This window comes from Nicrophorus vespilloides, unplaced genomic scaffold, assembly GCF_001412225.1.
Source record: "Nicrophorus vespilloides isolate i.1.1-1 unplaced genomic scaffold, Nicve_v1.0, whole genome shotgun sequence".
In the NCBI taxonomy this organism is placed as follows: domain Eukaryota; kingdom Metazoa; phylum Arthropoda; class Insecta; order Coleoptera; family Silphidae; genus Nicrophorus; species Nicrophorus vespilloides.
In genome coordinates, this window is record NW_017099791.1 from 54118 (window position 1) to 74803 (window position 20686).

At 30.9% G+C, this 20686-nt stretch overlaps 1 protein-coding gene across 2 annotated transcripts in view; it reads left to right on the top strand.

Moving 5' to 3' along the window:
* The window catches only part of LOC108565614 (polypyrimidine tract-binding protein 1), a 196793-nt gene that overhangs the window by 46021 nt on the left and 130086 nt on the right, over window positions 1-20686 (top strand). The window contains exon 1 of one of the 2 annotated variants that reach the window (XM_017925160.1): window positions 15863-15900. The exons of the other annotated variant lie outside the window; for it this stretch is intronic. The gene's annotated coding sequence lies outside the window, so the exon portion shown is untranslated. Of the gene's footprint in view, window positions 1-15862; window positions 15901-20686 lie in introns of those variants that run through there. 2 annotated transcript variants of the gene reach the window in all.

Below are 20686 nucleotides of genomic sequence, written 5' to 3' on the forward strand. Positions count from 1 at the left end.
AACGCATTCAAAAGACAAAACAACAACAAAAAAAAAGAATTCACAAATCTTTGGGGCAGCTGGGAGTAGTTAAAATCATGGTCGTTACAGTCGCATTTACGTCGTCTTTGCTCATGCTGAAGAAGGACGTTTGGCGTTTCCTGCTTTAACGAAGAGCATCGGATTTTATTGCACAATCGCGAATAATTCACGCAATGTGGAGCACATAATTTTTGGTCGAACAAATAAACGAGTCTAGGTGCTATCTATGCTCTCCTAAGCTCCGCTCCGCTCTGCATTTCCTTCAAAAATAATAAACAGTTTTATGATTCCGGGAATCATAACCGTCGTGGACTGTATATAATATAGTGCGCACACACACACGAATATACACATCTGTTCGCAGCATTGGCCACACACTCGCTCACCATTCGATACGTTCGTAAATCACGTTTTTATGGATGTGCGTGCACCTACCACCTAACGTATCCAAAATCTGGATGTTAGTAGAGTATGAAGGATAAATTGTTGACTTCAAAGAAGTCACTTATACTTAAGTAATATTTAGAAATAAATTGTTGAAACGAGAGAAACGTTTCAATTGGTATCTTGAAAGAAGTCACTTCTACTTATTTCATACTTAACTCTTTCAAGCCTTTTGGGACAATATGTCCCAATTGCAATGTTTATTGGGACAATAGATCCTAGATACCATTTCGGTTCGGACATAATTGTTCAATCGAGAGAAATGTTTCAATTGGTATAAAGTTTCTTGAAAGAAGTCACTTCTACTTAAATTATACTTAACTCTTTCAAGCATATTTGGATAAGATGTCCCAATTACAATGTTCATTGGAAAAATAGATCCCATACACGATGTCTGTTGAGATATAATTGTTAAAATGAGAGAAACGTTTCAATTAGCTTAAAGTTTCTTCAAAGAAGTCACTTTCAAGCCTATTAAGACAATATGTCCCAATTACAATATTTAAAGGGACAATTGATCCCAGATACGATGTCGGTTGGGACATAATTGTTGAAATGAGAGAAACGTTTCAATTAGTTTAAAGTTTCGTCAAAGAAGTCACTTTCAAACCTTTTAGAACAATATGTCTCAATAGATAGAACAATAGATCTCAGATACGATGTCTGTTGAGATATAATTTTTGAAATGAGAGAAACGTTTCAATTAGTTTAAAGTTTTGTCAAAGAAGTCACTTTTAAGCGTATTTCGACAATATGTCCGAATTGCAATGTTTAAAGGGACAATAGATCCTGATAGGATGTCGGTTGGGACATAATTGTTGAAATGAGAGAAAGGTTTCAACTAGTTTAAAGTTTCGTCAAATAAATCACTTTCAAGGCTATTAGGACAATATGTCCCAGTTAAAAGGTTTAAAGGGACAATAGATCCCAGATACGATATCGGTTGGGACATAATTTTTGAAACCAGAGAAACGTTTCAATTAGTTTACAGTTTCGTCAAAGAAGTCACTTTCAAGCCTATTAGGACAATATGTCCCAATTGCAATGTTTAAAGGGACAATAGATCCCAGATAGGATATCGGATGGGACATAATTGTTGTAATGAGAAAAACGTTTCAATTAGTTTAAAGTTTCGTCAAAGAAGTCACTTTTAAGCCTATTAGGACAACATGTCCCAATTGCAATGTTTAAAGGGACAATAGATCCCTGATACGATGTCGGTTGGGACATAATTGTTGAAATTAGAGAAACGTTTCAATAAGTTTAAAGTTTCTTGTAAGACTTCACTTATACTTATCTTATACTTAACTCTTTCAAGCCTATTTGGACAAGATGTCCCAATTACAATGTTTATTGGGACAATAGATCACAGATACGTTGTCTATTGGGACATAGTGTCCCGATAAAAATTAATTGTCACACAGCTGTAAACTGTTCTGATCTAAATTCTTTCGTAATATTTCGAAAAAAAAAACACGATCTTAAAATTTCGATAACTCTAAAACTTCCATTTGGTTTATTCCTTCTGGATGAACCTACTTTTTTTTCTTCTTCAATAAATTTTGCTCGGTCCCCGAATGCTAAGGATGTATTCCCACGGGGGAAGCACCCACCCTCCTCGATACGTAAGCTCATCATCATCGTGGCAACAAACTTCATATTTTCATATATATATATATATATCTTTCTCTCTCTCTCTTTATGTGTGTATATAAATATAGAAAGAGCGTGCCGTGAAATACTTCCACAAGTTGTTTGTTTCGAAACTGTAAGCCGCTTTATTGCAAACATGAGGATCAGGAATGATTGAAAAAGGGAAGAAGTCCTTCGGTGGCGCCATTAGAGGAAGAAGAAAAAAATAGTAAATTCCATAGTTACGATGACCGATGAAAAATAGAAAAAGATATGGAGGAGTATAATGAAGATGAGAAGACGAGCAATTCGATACTGCACTACTACTATATAATAATGATATCGACGATCGAGTTTGCTGCGGAACTTGAACCGAATTAAAATTGTTTTATGAAAGTTTTGCACAAGTTAATACGCAGAATTTTGTTCTATGCGATATTTAGTTTCAAGCGATACAAAAAAAATAGTTTATAACTGTTGAAAGTATTTTATGCACACAGTAGAAACAGAGGTTCGAACATAATACGTTAAGGAAGATCGAAACTCCATAAGAATAAATGTAAAATTGTTATAATCAAACACAATATTCTTATGTAGACTGTTCGAAAACCGAAATTCCGTACGAATTAATATAAAATGGAAATAATCAATGATACCTTGTTTGTCGAATACAAAATATTCATGAAGATTGTTCGAAAACCGAAATTCCATAAGAATGAATGTAAAATGGATATAATCAATGATATCTTAGTTGTCGAACACTATATGCTTATGAAGACAATACGAAAACCGAAACTTCATAGAAATGAATATAAAATGGGAATAATCTATGGTACCTTGATTATTATGTTCATTAAGATTATTCGAAAACCGAAATTCCATAAGAATGAATGTAAAATGAATATAATCAACGATACATTAGTTGTCGAACACTATATGCTCATGAAGACTGTTTGAAAGCTGATACCCCGTAAGAATTAATGTAAAATGCAATATTCAATTGAACCTCGGTTGTCAAACACAAGACTGTTCGAAAACCGAAACTTTAAAATGGGAATAATCAATGGAACCTCAGTTGTCGAACACAATGTGTTCTTGAATAATCAATGAACCTTAGTTGTCAAACATAATACGTTCTTGAAGACTCTTAGAAAACCGAAACTTTATAAGAATTACTGTAAAATGTGAATAATCAATGGAACCTCTGTTGTCAAACACAACACGTTCTTGAAATCTGTTCGAAAACCGAAACTCAATATGAATGAATATAAAATGGGAATATACAATTGAACTCGACAACTGATGTTCAATACGTTATTGAAGACTGGTTGAAAACTGATACATCATAAGAATTAATGTAAAATAGGAATAATTAATGGAACACAAAACTTGTATGAAGATTGTTTCAAAACCGAAACCATAAGAATTAATCTAAATTCTATTTAAATTTGCATTTATAGCAATAATTCATAAAATCATAATTAAAAACAATAAAAATTTATAAAATATGAAATAATATAATAACCAAAAATATAAATTAAAGAAATTTGATTCTGAATTCTGTTCGGTAACGGAGTAATTTTTATTTTGTTTTTTGTTCGAGAACCGAGGTTTCACTTTTTTTAATATAAATTTTGAATTTAAATTATAAAACAAAAATTAGAAAAAATTAACATATAATTTGTATTTTCTTTTCTACTGAGAAGTTAAGTTATATATGTAATCATACATATATGATTTGTTGTTGTATAATTAGTTGAAGTAATATTTATAGTAAAGCAATCGATAAACAGTTAACTAATTGATTTATCATCTTGAAAACGATGATTAACTATGCGGATGGAGTGGACTGCAAACAGTAGCGCCGTTCGGGCCCTTTGTGCCTGCGTAAATATAGGGAAAAACATGAATAATATATTTATATAACTATGTACGTGCATATACCATACGTACATACAAAATTCACGTCCGTACAAACTCATATTACATAAATAGCGAAGCTCCGCATCCCGAAAGCTCTGAACCACTCCACCCTCCTCTACTCTACTCTCTCTTTCCCTCTCTATCTGCAACACAAATTCAATTAACCTAATGCAAATTGCCGGTCTTTGTTGGGTCCCGTTCCCAGCGAAAATTCGTTTTTCTAACGCACTCCGCGCGTTTTCCATTTACAAAATTCATTTCTTTGTACTGAAACGTCACTTTGCGCATTATTCCTTTTTTTTTGGTAGTTGTTGTTGCGTGTTGTTTCTTTTTTTTTATTTGTTTGTTTATTTTCCTTTAGTTTTTAGTTTAGAATCGAAACTGTTGCGTGCTCGCGCTTAATCCGCAGCGCACCGCATCCAATTTCCACCTGACATCAATCATTCCATTAAAAACGCATTGGAAAATTGAAAAGACAACAAAAAAAAATGGTGCAGAAAATGTAGTATACAGAACTCAAACAACCAGTTTTCTATGTTGTTTTTTTTTTTACTTTTATTGGGAAACGGAATAAAATGGATTGCTAATTAATTACAGTTGTTTTTAGCGTTTCTAAATTAAGATTAATGCCAAAACTACAACTTTCTTCATGAAATATTTGATAATTCTCTATAATTTAAAAAAAATGGTATTAAAATGTAGTTTCTTCAAAATTCAGGTATAAATATTAATAGATGAATTTCATGAATTATTACAGAAAATTGTGACTCTAAATTGTGAAAAACAACAATGTTCAATCAATAAAAAATATTACTGTTTCTACTTTTAATTTGTAATTTTTATATGTAAATTCTACAATTATTAATAGCAATAAATACTGGTAAAAGACATTATAATATTTCTGATTTATGTCTCAATAAATTAACATACGAGTTCTGGAAATAAACGAAACGATTTGTACGTGAAACAAAAAAGAAAAATGCGTTAAAATCTGTATAAAATAATAATTAGATGAATTTATAAAGCAATATTGTCAGGGAGGAATTCCTTTTGGAATATTATTTATTAATGAGAACAGGCCGTGTTTTAATTACAGCCTCGCATGGTTCTACGCAATTAATATTATGAGACCAAAAAAAATATTAAATCATAATAAAATATTGTAAATTATTTGTGCTTTTCTTTATGTATTCAATGTCAAATATTTCTGACTTGAAGTGTAAGCATATTTTTTTCCATGCCAGACTGATGGAAATGAAGCGAGAAGGATTTGAAAAAAAAAATGTAATTTTGCTGAATCGTCCGAATTCGTAACTGGAGGCGTTTATGTTTATACGAAGAGATATGAAATTATCATCGATCTAAATAAACAAGTATATAAACGAGGTGGTTATGAAATTCTTTGAATTTAATTATTGTTTGTGTAATTAGAGCAATCAATAATTTGCTGTTTTGCAGTTTATGTATTTATTTTAATTCGTGTGAGGTATTAAGATATTTTTTCTTGATACGTTTATCTGTATACGAAGAGATATGAAATTGTCATGGATCAAACGAAATGGTTATAAATTTCTTTGAATTCAATATATTTTTGTGTAATTAGAGCAATTAATAATTTGCTGATTTTTTTTTCTGATTTTTATACTTTTCATAATTGGAGGATTTCTATAATTAGAACAGTTTTTGATTTACTGTATTCCAGTCTATGTATTAAGTATTTAGTCTAGTTCATGCGAGGTATTAAGTTATTTTTTCTCAATTTTTTTTATAATAGGATGGATTTTGTTAATTAATTATTAAACTCACTTTTCTTCTCTTTTTTTAATATAGTTTTTATACTTTCCGTAATTGGATGATATGTATAATTAGAACAATTATTAATTTGCTGTATATCAGTTTATGTATTAAATATTTAGTCTAGTTCATGCGAGGTATTAAGTTATATTTGCTTAAATTTTTATAATTGGGTGGATTTTGTTAATGAATTGTTAAATTCACTTTTATTTTCTTCTTTTTTTTGTTTTAATATAAATGGATTATATGTATAGTTAGAACAATTAATAATTTGCTGTATTTCAGTTTATGTATTAAATATTTAGTCTAGTTCATGTGAGGTATTAAGTTATTTTTTCTTAATTTTTTATAATTGGGTGGATTTTGTTAATTAATTGTTGAATTCACTTTTCTTTTCTTCTTTTTTTTGTTTTAAAATTATTTAGTTTTCATACTTTTCGCTATTGGAGGATTTGTATAATTAGAACAATCAATAATTTGTTGTATTGCAGTTTATGTATTAAGTATTTAGTCTAGTTCATGTGTGAGGTATTACATTTTTTTTCTTAAATTTTTATAATTGGACGGTTTTTGTTAATTAATTATTGAATTCACTTTTATTCTCTTTTTTAATTTAGTTGTTATACTTTTCGCAATTGGAGGATTTGTATAATTAGAACAATCAATAATTTGCTGTATTGCAGTTTATGTGTTAAGTATTTAGTCTAGTTCATGTGAGGTACTACATTTTCTTTTCTTAAATTTTTATAATTGGACGGTTTTTGATAATTAAGAAACATCTATTGAATTCATTTTTCTTCTTTTCTATTTACTTCTACTTTTTGTTGATTTATTTTTATTTATTTTTTATACTTTTCGCAAATTGGAGGAGATAGCAAAATGGGCATATACATAGGGCGAGTGGTGTATAAAAGCGGAAAAGTCCTCGTCTCGTCCTGTGCACGTTTTGTAAATTCCAAAGTTGTTCCGGTGGCGTTAATTAAATATAGCCGGGGAATTTCCTATCCGGCAATTTTCCTGGCCACAGTTTCGTCTATATACCTATATATTTGGATGTATCTATAGATCTATCTATGTAGGAGCTGCAGCAGCAGCAGCAGGAGGCACTTATGTCCTGCGGGGAATTTTCATCGGTAACTAGCATCGAGCACGTACTTGCAGTGGCAAACTGCTATCGATTCCGAGTTTCCGGTTTTCGTTTTCGACCCGGCCTATTGCTCACCTGTCTCCTACCTGGCCTGGATACACAGCATCATCATTCCATGTGGAATAATATTCGAAAACGTACATATCTCATTCCTCATTTCTAATTAATATTCCAACTATGAACAACAAAACAGTACGATCCTATAGTAAATGTAACAAAAAACTTTGAAACTTCTTGAAAAACAACTTTATATTTACCTAAATATAATCAATTTTGAGACATCATTATTTATTTATCAATAATTAATATAACTTAAATTTACAAGCTTTAAGAAGTAAATACAGTTACCTAAAACTTATTAATTCTTCTACTTTCTTGTCCATTTGTCCAACTAAAAATATACAGATTTAATTTGAAAAACTTCTTTTATTTTCTTCTTTATTTATTCACTGAAAATATTAAGTCTTAATATGAAAATCTTTAAGAAGTAATCACAATTTCTTGAAATTCATCAATTCTTCTATTTTCTTATCTATTTACATACTGCAAATATTAAGTCTTGATATGAAAAACATTAAGAAGTAAAAATAATTTCTTAAAATTCATCAATTTTTCTATTTTCTTCTTCATTTATTTTTTGAAAATATTCAGACTTAATATGATAAATTTGTAGAAGTAAACACAACATGCAAACTGAAAATATGAACACTTAATTACATAAACTTTCAGAAGTTAAAATAATTATCTGAAATCAGTGTCGGATCTAGGAATGGTCTTCATGGGATGAGAAATGATGTTCTATGCCTTTACATTTACTTAAATTGCTTGATAACCGATAATTAAATCATCAAATACTCAAATTAAAGCTAAAAGTCTCACATTTACAAAGACCCTACTGTCATCATTTCGTACAGTCATCCTGCTACAAGCTGTCAAAAGTGTCGATTCTGAAAAGGAATGTCTTTAAATTTTCAATAATTTCAGAATAACTTCTCAGGATAATTACATAATTCAACAAGTAATAGTAAACTGATAACCGTCACCTTTCGAATGATTGTGAATAACTGAAGTTATTCTAGTATTAATATTTCTATTTGTCAACTATTCTATAATTATCTAAAATTCATCAATTCTTCTATTTTCTTTGATATTTGCAAGCTGAAAATATTCAGAAAAAAATTGAAAAACTTGAAGATATAAATATAATTACCTGAAAATTAGTACTTCATCTATTTTCTTATACATTTATTCACTGAAAATATTAAGACATAATATGAAAACTTATAAGAAGTAAACATTCCGAAACTGAAACAACTAACAATCAATTTCTAAAATTTTCAGAACTAAATAGAATTATCTGAAATTTAATTAATTCTAATCTATTTTCTGATCCATTTGAAACTTTAAATCAACAAAGTTTAAATCAATAATACTTCTATTTTATAGATGATTGATAAATTTTATAATTATGTCACTCGCTTATATAAACTTCGAAAAAGTAAAGATTTTTCATTCATTTTTTTTTTAAATAATTACAACGCTTTTGTTTCAAATCTTGTAGAAATCCTCAAGAATAATAAATTGAATTCGATATTTATATTTTTAAGAGTGACAGCTTTAAAATCTGGTGGGAAGAAATAATTCCTCAACAAAAGGAACCGAAATACATTCCAATAATGTGATTTTTCCTCTTCCGCATCTTTTGCGTTTTGTCTTTTCACCTCAGGGGGTCGATTGAACAAAACAAAAAAAAAACATAAATCCACCTCTGATGTTGTTTCATAAATTGATTCATTTCAAAATCGTGTTCGGTCCATTCTCCTGTAGCCAACTTTTCGATTTCATTATTTTCTTTCTTTTCTTCTCTCGCATTTTTATTTTTCTGTATATTCACGTTTATTTCCTTCGGTACACAGTGGAAATATACAAATGTATCGAACACAATGAGCGAACTTTACTTTTTTTTTGCACGTGCTTTCCCTTTGTTTTTCACTCTCGTGCGCAATTTTTGCTCGATACTTTCATTTTGGCGTGGGTTTGTTTGTGTGCGTCAGAGAGGTGGTGGTGGTATACGAATGAGGGGGTTGTTTTTTAGAACTGTTGGGTTTGGAGGGAATTTTGGGGTCGACGGGGCTCCGAACGGTACGTCGGTTTCGATTGCATAATTATACATTAATGCATTGATTGGAAAGCCGGAGGCTTATTTGGATTTTAGCAAATGTTTGTTACTTGAAGCGGACAAGCCAACTGGTTCTGTTGAAAAAAAAAATTAAATACTCTTAAATATTTATGCTCATTTTTTCGTAACTCAACAAAAATTGACCGATTGCATAAATGTAGCTTTAGAAGGGAGAAGGTAGAAGATTGGACACCACTGATTAAAATGTTGAAAAATATCTCGACTTATGACTACTTCAACTTACGACGCGTTTTTGACAAATATATTAGACTTACGACCATTTCGACTTAGATCCCAAGACTCGGAACGAAAATCTACCTTAAGTTGAGAAATAATTGTATATCTGTTTCAAGGAAAATATGATATGAATTGTATAAATTTCACTTTGAATATTAATATTTTTAGTTTTTTTAGTTGATTTTGTTATGAAAATAGTTGATTTTATTTTGAAACAAAAATTGCTACAATAGTTTAGAAATTTGTTACCTCAATAAAATTGTCTAAGAATTAGAAAATTATAATTATATAATCTTATTAAATAAAATTATCTTATCCTGCATGAAATGGGGAAAAAATACAGCTTATTATGAAGAATTTTCATTAATAAAATTAAGAAAATGATAGAGAGAAGACGACAAAAAAAACTGTGAATGGCTTTTAAATTACAATGTGAATTATGTAATGCGAGCTTAATGATCTTTAATGACGAATGCCCGACGCGGTCGTCTTGCGTTATAATTATTTGTAAATTATCTTCAAACGAGAACGGAGAACAAACAAAAAAACAACAACACACACAAACGACGTCCAGTTATTACATAGATAATTACGTAAAGGGAGGCGAATTTTATTTGTTGAATATTTAATGAATTAATGGAGTGCGAAGCCCGAAAAGCCGGCAGGCAACGAAAAGGGGTGTATTTAAACTCCCATTATAATTTATAATGCTTAGATCGCGGATTTTTTTAAACTTCTAATGAAGATTGAACAAAATAAAAATAAAAAAAACAACCCCTTTTTTTAGGAGGGTGCAAGAGTAAAATGGTAATTTCCTATTGCATTTTGCCTTCGGGATAAGAGCGATGACCATTTGCGAAATGGACGAAAGTGTATGGGAAAACGACAAGGTGTTTACGTTTTTTAAGTAGGTCGCCGCTAATGGTTTCTGGGCTTCGGGGTATGCAAAAATGAAGAAGGGTGCGAAATTGTATCTATGCTAATATCGAAGGGTTGATGAGCTGCGCTGAAGAGAGCGTTTTTTTTAATATTTGGGATAAATATAAGCGAAAATCGAAATCTCAACATAGTGTAAATCCTAACAACCGTAATCCCGACAGTATCAAAATTAGTTTCAAGTCCATATCAACTAATGAAAAGATACTGTCGGGATGTTCAGTATCAGGATTTTAACGCTGTCGGGATTATGGTTGTCGGGATTTTGATATTATATAGTATGGAATTACGATTTTTCGTAACCGTCTGAGATTCTCGTAGAATGCAAGAGATGTGTGGCTTTTCGCTGGGAGTGTATGCAGGAGGATTCTTTTTTTTTCTCCTCGACCGGATTCCTTCGTGTGCATGGACCACCGCGCGACTCCCCTCCATACGATCCTGCACAGCCACCAGAAACGCATTTCCATCGTTCCTTCAACCTTTTTGCAGATGTATATGCTAAACGTTGTGTGTTTCTCTCTGTTACAGGTAAGCCGAAATAATTGCTGGCTTTTTGGCGAAGGAGGAAAGAAGGTAGGTGCAGTGCTGAAACCATGGAACTCGCCTTGACAATGAAAGCGAGTCCGGTCAACCTCGAAGTCGCGGTTCGTTCTGTTGCGTAACGGTCTCGTGGTTAATTGGTCCAGAATCTGGAGGCGCTCTCTAGATCATGAACAGACACGGTACACATGATGGTGTGGAGTGCTTTTACTTTCGATCGAACGAACGAACAACTCGCATTGTCTTCCATCCCAGTCTGGAGGCCTTCGAATTCCCCAACCAGCCTTTTCGCGAACGAACCATGCCAAGGTCGTCGCTTTATCTCTGTAGTGAAACGTTACTAAATAACGACAATCGCATTGTTTTTGTCGGCATCTTCATTTTCGTAACTATTCCTACAAAATTTCTAATACAAACATATTTTAGATGCTCAAGCACGCATCTAAAGTATTGTTATGGAAAATTTTAAGGATTTATGAAGATGATTCTCTTACCAAGCCTTGCTTTAGCTATCCCCACTGCTGATGACCTCGTCGTCGTTGGATATATATATTTACAGCGCTCGTCTACAGACAGTCATTATTAAATGAGCATTCAAGCGAGTTCTCTTATAAATATTCAGATTCAGAAGATGCCGAATCCACGCAGAAAAGTTACATATCAATCAAAAGACGAGATAGTGACAGAAATATAAATATCCCAAGGTTAAGAACTAACAGTTTTCGAATACTCAAATAATAAGAGAAAATATAATTGCGCCAAAAGCAAAGCAAGTTAGCCACAAAAGAAGGAGAAATTCCGAGGAATATCAAGAGTATAGAAGCATGATTGATCTTCAATAAATCTGTTACCGCTTTGACCATTACCACAATTGTTACCATCTTCATTCTTGCTCTTCCAGCAATATTTCTTCAATACTCTTAATCTTTCTCAGAATCCTTCTTCATTTTGTGTATAACTTCCTCTTCTTCGTTTTCGATCAGCGATTCTCCTTCATTTCCTACGCTAATTCCATTTCTTCCAATATTTTGAAACTCTTCCATAGCTATTACATCTTAACAGTAACCTTGAGATATTTCTATGTCGGTCAATTCCTCGTCTTATAATTGATATGTAACTTTTCTGAGTGGATTCAGCATCTTCTTAATTTATAAGAACACTCTTCTAAAGGTATTATTTTTTGATGAACTTATACAATTCATCTCTTTGCATCATTTGCAAAACTTTAAAGATATTTATTTATAAGTTTATATTAAAGTATTGTTTATTATATAGATAAATATAACAAGTACAAATGAAACTTTAAAATTCACATATGTTTATAGTTTTAAAGAAACAGTTTTTGATTATTTTATCAAATTATAATTCAAATCACAAGGAAATAAGATGATTTATGTTGTAATAAATTTATCTATTCTTGGTTGTAATTTAATTTTGTTTAGTAAAATCGTGGGAATTTCCCCAAAGATAATTTCCATCAATTGCATAATTGTTTCAACTCATATAAAAGTATTATTATGTAACATTAACATGAATGAACAAATTTGTTGTGTACTCATTTTTTAATGAAGCAATCTTTGATTATCTTAACAATTTACAATTGAAATTAGAAGGTAAAGTAATAATCTGACATTGAATGGTAATTGTAGGAAATTCCCAAAGATAATTAGCATCCATCATTGGATTGTCAATGAGTTGTTGAGAAGATTTATAGTTAACACATCTTTAATGGATTCAAACCTAATTTGAATTTATTGCTGTTTCTGTTCATCTTTTATTACTATTTCCATTATAAAATTTTACAAACAAATAGTTTAATTAACTGTAGAAGATAAAAAAACTTAATAATTTAATATTTCTATTATTTCAACAAAAGTACTTAACTTAATGTTAATACAACATGTAGATTTCTTTGTACTTAATTTAATGATAAATTATATTGACGTTTAACAATTTATAAGTAACTGACTGAAGTATATTTGAAGTAACCATAGAACCACTTACGTTTCATCTTTCATCTTAAATCACTCGACTATTTGTAGATGTAAAGTAAAGTACATCGCCATCTTTTGAGGTAACATTGCAAGCAGAAATTGCACGCAGTTATTTTTGCGAAGATGCTGTTGCGTTGAGTGTCCACGAAAGGTGAACGTTCTCGTACGTTAGATAACGTGTTAGGAGAGGCTGCACTCCACGTCCACCATATGCTTCTTCTTCTCTTCTCGCTCCTCGGAGAGCACAGCTTCAACCAACTGCTACAAACTCGAAGAGCATCGTCGGAATGTTAAGGATGAGACCCGGTCAGGTGGTGGTCTTTTATAGCCATCATTCCCAGGAACCATTTTCCGCGCATTCCTCAACTGCCATCGCACCGAGTCCAACACATGCCACGATAATATTGTCATTAGCCTCGACCAATCTCGATTTTCCGCCAGGTATTTTTACACTTTTATACTGAGAAAATCAGAGCGCATTGTGCACAGAACCTATTGTTAACTATTCTTTAAGTATAGCGGTATTTTATCGTGTTTAAAGCATAGCAAATGTTTGCATTCACATATTTCCGTTGATTATAATCAAAGGTTTATTCGAAATTTAGATTGAAGATTTAAAATAGATGAAGACGTTATAGTTAAAATATTTAATCTTTATATACGATTAATTATTCATTATACAAATTATGCGTACACACCACTAAGCATGATGAGCCTCGAAAATAATGGAGTAAATTTATTATGTAATTTGACAGCTGTCAATTTTTTGTCATTGTCATCCAACAACCAACTACATCTAGGATAATTAAAATTTATTGTTAATGTTTAATGATATAGTCACTGTACGTAGTCTAAAATTCATATGTTCGTAAGTCGAGTAGTTATTGTAAGGTATACGAATATAATTTCAATTCAACAAATGACTGAAATTGACCTCTTTAAACAAATAGTATATAAATATTGGTAGACTGGACAAAATTATTGGATTCTATATTTGTTAATATTCGTTGATATTCTATGATAAAGTATTCTAGGAAATGGTAGATGTGTTATATAAATAGCATCAGCATCACCAACGTACGTGCATTGATTTCGATGACGCGTTGCGGGATGTGTATTTTTTCTGGTGTTGTACGGTTGTTTGTTGTTGGCCGTGCGTATGCATGCACCTCTATTTGAACAACGAGCTTTTGATCGAAGCTTGCTGGTCCCGTCCACGGTAAATCAAACAAATTATGCGCGGTACATAAACGGCCATCAAAATATTTATATGAAACCGGGCGGAAGGGCACACAGCGAAACGTAATTTTTACAGCCAATTTCAGGATTTCATGATATGCGCTTGCAACCAAAACCCGCACACACACACACCGTCCTTCTCCCATGATAACAGTTTACGTTTCGGGGAGCGCCCATAAACATGAACACAATGGCCCCAATTTGAATTCAATATGACCATGCCGGTGCTCTCCCCTTATTATTTGTATTGTTGTCATCGCTTTCATTACCTTGTTTGGTGCAATTACGTACGATGACTATCCCTGTTTTTATCTTCAATGGCGTTAGCACTACGTAACGATTAATCTATACTATTCATGACGTAAGACATTACGTTTGGCAGGTGTAACAACTACTATGTACGCATTTCAACATAGTATAAAATTTCAATCTATCACCTCAATCCATACAACTCATGACTTAAGACATAAATGTTTGATAGGTATACCTACTACTATGCATACATTTTTTTATGTCCTATAATTTTATTCACAATCTGTTCATCAATGTGAACATTGAGTAAATTTAAGATCGCGGCTGACATTTTTTTTTAATTTGTTGGTTGGCTGTTGTCTTTAAGTTAACTTCAGTAGTAAATTGATGCTCTGCGATTCCACTATTTCCTTTGACTGTGAATCTGCTGTTATCCTTAACACTGTCATTGCCATCGACTTGGCTGAAGGTCCATATGCTGAACCTCATTCATTTGACTGTCGCCCTGTGTGCATTCATCACAACATAGTATGTAATTTCAATATGACTGTCAACTGAATCTTTAGTATTCATGACATGGGACATTAATGTTACTACTATGCACAAATGACAACACAGTATGCATAATCAATATGGCTATCACATGATTCTATGCAATTCATTGTATAAGACATAGATGTTTATCAGATGTACCAACTACTATAGACACATGATATAATAGTGTGCAATTTCAGTATGACTGTCATCTCAATCTTAAGACATACATGTTTGGTAAGTTTAACTATAACTTAAACTTACCAAACTATAACTTTGAACTTATGACAACATAGTATGTAGTATCAATATAAATATTATCTGATTGTATATAATTTATGACACTACACATAAATATTTGTCGGGTGTACCAATTACAGTATGTAATTATAATATGACTGTCAACTGAACCTTTACAATTTTTGACAGAAAATATGAATATTTGTCAAGTAAACCAAGCACTATTGACACATGACAGCATAGTATGTAGTTTCAATATAACTGTGATCTCTGTCTGTACAATTTAGGACATAAGACATAAATGTTTGTCAGGTGTACCAAATATTATGTTAACTTGACAAGATTACTTAATTTCAATATAACTGTCATATGACTCCTGCTGAATCTATACTCTATTGATAATATATATTATAAACGTTACATAAACGGATGCAATAACTTCTTTGTACACATATAAACAGTTGGTTTACCTGAGAGACATTTTAAGGTTAAAATAAAAATATGGAAAAATGACAACATTACATGACAACGATATATGATATAAACCTCACATAAACAGGTGTACCAACTACACAGTATACAGTTGGTACAACTGAGAGAAATTTTAAGGTTAAATCAGTGAGTATGCATCACAGCGCTGCTTCGTACATGTATAAGAACTGTATCGAGCAAGTATGTCGATTGAATAATTAGAGGTCAAGGATGCGCTCTCTTGAACTGGTCTCGTGTATTTCGCAAATTAGTCTCTCTCCTCAAGCTTCATACGTGCATTCCAGCGTTCGCCTCGAGTGAGTTTCATTGTTATTTCAATTGACAAAATCTTTTGAATTCCAATCAAATAAAAATACAAAATAAATCCATTAAAATAAATAAAATCAATTAAATTGTAAACATCATCAATAAATATTGAATCCAGAAACATACAATTTAACATTATTATTCAACAGTGCAGCAGTGTTAAAAAAAAATAAAATATATTGTTGAGTAACAAACTGAAAAACAGCAAAAAAATGTAACACGGAAACGTATAATTGAAACGTCAGTATTTTAGTGCGCTTATGAATTATTTTGCGTATTTTACATTTTGTTTTCTGGTTTTTGTTGCAACGCGCAACTAATTGATGCAACACATATTTAGTTCCTGTTTGAGCGTTTGTGTTTGCATCTTTTTTTGTTGTTGTATCCATGCACATAATAATGATTACTCCAATTTGTATAATAAATCTACATAAGTTTTATTTTGTATTTGGTTATAATGTGAAAAATATACACAGTAATACATATTATATTTCTTTTAGATTTAAAGAGTTGTTGGTTGATAGTTTTGTATTTAAACAAAAAAAAGTAATTTTTTTTGGTTGAAAGTTATTTAACACATTAATTGAATGTATGTAATATATTTTGTATTTGGTTAAAATTTGGAAGAGATACACGTTGATTTTATATCTTATGATTTTGAAATGGAAAAACGATATAAAACGATCCAAATTCTCTAAAATATGTTTACCATTATCATCGTTATTTGAAACGTTACCATAACAACTTAACTGTTGATTTTATACGTTAGTCATTATGTGAGTTATTTCTATGTTTACTTCGATTCTCTTCAAAAACAAGTGGAAAACATTTAGAACCGTATATTATATGTTGTAACATAATAAACGTATTTTCCTTTGCAAAATGTTTACTTTTAATTAGTTCTCACAACATATGAGTAATTAATTAAATATAAAATTATCTATATTTATTTATAGCATACCTCGCATAGTACGGACAATTGAAACCGTACTAATTGAGGATTTTGAACCCAAATAAAAATAAACACCACAAAAAGAGACTTAGAGAAAAAAAAAACGATTAATTTTATAGAAAAAAAAATGTTTGTTTCGAAATTTTCAAACTGATCTAAGCTATGAACTATGACTTTATATTATATTTGTTAACTTTTTACATTTTGTTTTACTGTTATTATTCTTACACGATATATTTTTAATCTAAGTTATTATAATATAAAAATAATGTTCATTCTTAACCCGTAAATACTACGGTTGGGTCAGAGTGACCCACCTGTTATATGTTTTCTAACAATACCGGTATTTTCTGGTGCACTTTTCAGTAGGAGCAAATCGGTCGCGGCAAAAGGTACTTATTATATTGTAGAGTGTATTTCGGGTCAAATTGACCCGAGCAAATACGTTCTTGAAATATCATCAATATTTGTATTTCAAAGTGGAATAACTGGTTTCCCATGTACCAAAACGGGGAAAATTAGTAATTCTGATATGCAGTATGCTAATACACTAATACTGTGAATTTAAATACAAACAAACTGATAACATACATTTCTATAATGAGACAACCAAAATATTTCCCAATAACTTAGAATTCTGATTGTAAAAATCAATCAAGTTAAAATGCTTGTTGAAACACAACCTAATGAATTTAATAAACGGGTCATTTTGACCTATATACAATACTTGTGTTTTTCTCGTAGTAGGTGTCGATAATAATACCGAAGTAGTACTAAATCTGTTAACAAACAGTAATATGAATGGGCATGCATGAGATTGTTCGTCAACAGATTTAATATTATATAATAATGCGTGGATTTTGATAGAAAGGCAAGGATCGTGTGCGCGCCATATGCGACCAAGCACGTAGGCTCGGACAAATTACCGACGTGCGTTTTGCATGTTCGAAGCTTTCGTCCGTCGGCTTTTACGTAATTGCAAGGATTAAAGCGGATCGACGTGCATCATTCCAACCATAGACGTATTTTCCGACAACCCCTGCAAAAAAAAATATAGAAAATTATAATCGAACTCTTTCACTCTCCACCATTTAAACAAAAGCGAACTGCGGCGAAAATATTTTTGAAAAAACAAACACAACAAAAAAAAAACATTATTATACATAAACATGTTTCGCATTCGGGAAAAGCGCAACGATTAACGAAAATAATGCAACAATACACATAAACGTTCGCATTTTCAATTGCATTTGTTTTATTTTATTTTATTTACGTTTTTTTTATTATATATGTTTATTTTCCATCCCTTTTCTATCAATGTATCAGTTTGGGTAAATGCACAGTATTTTCATGAATGTATGTATAAAAATAAATACACAAACCAAGCCGAAACAATGAATTGCAGTTTAATGTGAAAATCCATTAAAATTATTGCTTGCGTGTGTATTGTATTGCTTTTTTCAACGTGCGGTGCTTTACCTGTTCTCTATTTATTTATAAATTTATCTGTAACTGAAGATACTGTACCTAAACGAAGTTTTCATATCAAAAAATATATAAATATCTGTGAATATATTAAATTTTATCCATAGACAAAAAACGATATTTTTCACGTAATTCCTATTAGATTCAATTATATTGATTTAAGTATACATAGAAACAAGAAGTTTTCTTTCTACCAGTTATGAATCTAAGTAGAAAATAAACTTATTAAATCTTCTGTTAACTAATTTTTACAATTTAATTTACTTAGTATTATTTTCATGTATATTTGGATCAAGTTAATCTTCTAGTTTATATATGATAGTTATTGTACCGTTATTTAAATGAAATGAAGGAAGTTATGTTATTGAATCTTATGTTTCTTAATTTTCACATTTTTATTTATAATGTATTATTCTTATATATATTTGGACAAAGTTAATCTGATAGTTTAGTTATGAAACTTGTACTGTTAGTTAAATAGAAATACGTACTTGGTTTTCATAATTTCAATTTTATTAAACTATGTAGCAAGTAAGCTTATTGAATCATTTCCATAATTTGCATTTACTTAGTATTGTTTTCATATATATTTGGCAAAAGTTAATCTGATAGTTTTGTTATAAAAGTTGTACCATTATTTTAATGGGAATATGCACTTGCTTTCCAAAATTTTCACAGTTGTGAAACTATGTTTCTTGATTTCCATATTTTCATATACTTAGTATTATTATCATACAGATTTGGACAAAGGTAATCTGATAGTTTAGTTATAAAAGTTGTATCATTATTTTAATAGAAATACGAACTTGGTTTTTAAATTTTTTTTTTTGGTATTAAACTAAATATGAAAAGTTAACTTATTGAACCGTATGTTTCTTAATATCCATATTTTCATTTACTAAGCATTATTTTCATATATATTTGGCAAAAGTTAATTTTAAGTTTAGTTATAAAAGTTGTACAGTTATTTTAATGGAAATGGTTGGTTTTCAAAATTTCAATAGTTTTGAAATTAAGTTTCTTGATTTTGATATTTTCATTTACTTAGTCTTATTTTCATATATATTTGGACAAATGTAATCTGTTAGTTTAGTTATGAAAATTGTACCATTATTTAAATAGAAATACTAATTTGGTTTTCAAAATTTGAATTGGTATTAAAATAAGAATAAAAAGTTAAATTATATGTTTTGGTTTTAAAAATTTCAATAGTTTCTAACTAAGTTTCTTGCTTTAGATATTTTCATTTAATTAGTATTATTTTCTTATATAGATTTGGACAAAGTTTATTTGATAGTTCAGTTATGAAACTTTTACAGTAGATAAAATTAAAATACGTAATTGGTTTAAAAAAAATCAACAGGTATAAAGGGATTTAGTAGGCAGGAAATGAAAAAAAAATAACACAGCAATTAAAGAGAAAATAATATTGCTTAGAATAAATATTTGTGTGTAGATGAAAAAATGATATGGTAGAAACAATGTAAAATAATTTCGTTTGAAGAGCTGAAATGTGTACTTTTCGTTCTCTTTCGAAATCACCGGAGCGATGCACCTTCATCCGGGGAGGCAAAGCGCGAACGTTTCCGGTTCTCCTTTGTTTGTTGACTCATTATCAAATGTTGATGTATTTATTTTGCGTTCACCATTTTTTGTTTTACTTAGTTTGTTACTTCTTTTTTGTTGCGTACAAAATATTCTTGTTCTGGAAACTCGACATGCAGCGAAAACACCCACTGGCTATGCAAATGCTTTGAAGGTTAATGAACTTGGTTCTATGCTTGCATGACGTGTGGGTGATGTTAATGGCTGTGTAGTTAGGATTTTCTTTCTTTCCTTCCTTATGCATTTTTTTCCTCGTTTAATGCTTCACAAATTCTTTGTTTTCTTTTTTTTATTGTCGTAATTGCTTTGGAACCTTTGGGTGTCAAGGCACCCCTTGAGCCTCTGGGAAAGATATATTGGGTAAGAATTCATGCATGCTGCGGACGGGAGAATCTGACGGAAAATCTAATATTTAGCTTTCCAGCGAGATAACACATGTTTGCGGAGAAATATTGCATATTTGCACAAACGGATGTCTCACTGTGTGCACACACACACACACCGTTGGTTTTTATGTCTCTTATCCTTTCTTCGGATCCGCAAAGAGAGAAGAGGAGTAGGATAGAGGTAGACGACGACGAGAAGTGCGCCCTTCGTTTCTCCTCTATCCGCGGAAGGCTATTTATCATTCTAATGCGTTTCGGTTTTAAAACGCAATTTTCCGGGGGCACCGACAGATTAGCGTTCCGCATCATACAATATTTATATTTTAATGTTCTTTTGGTTGGTTCCCG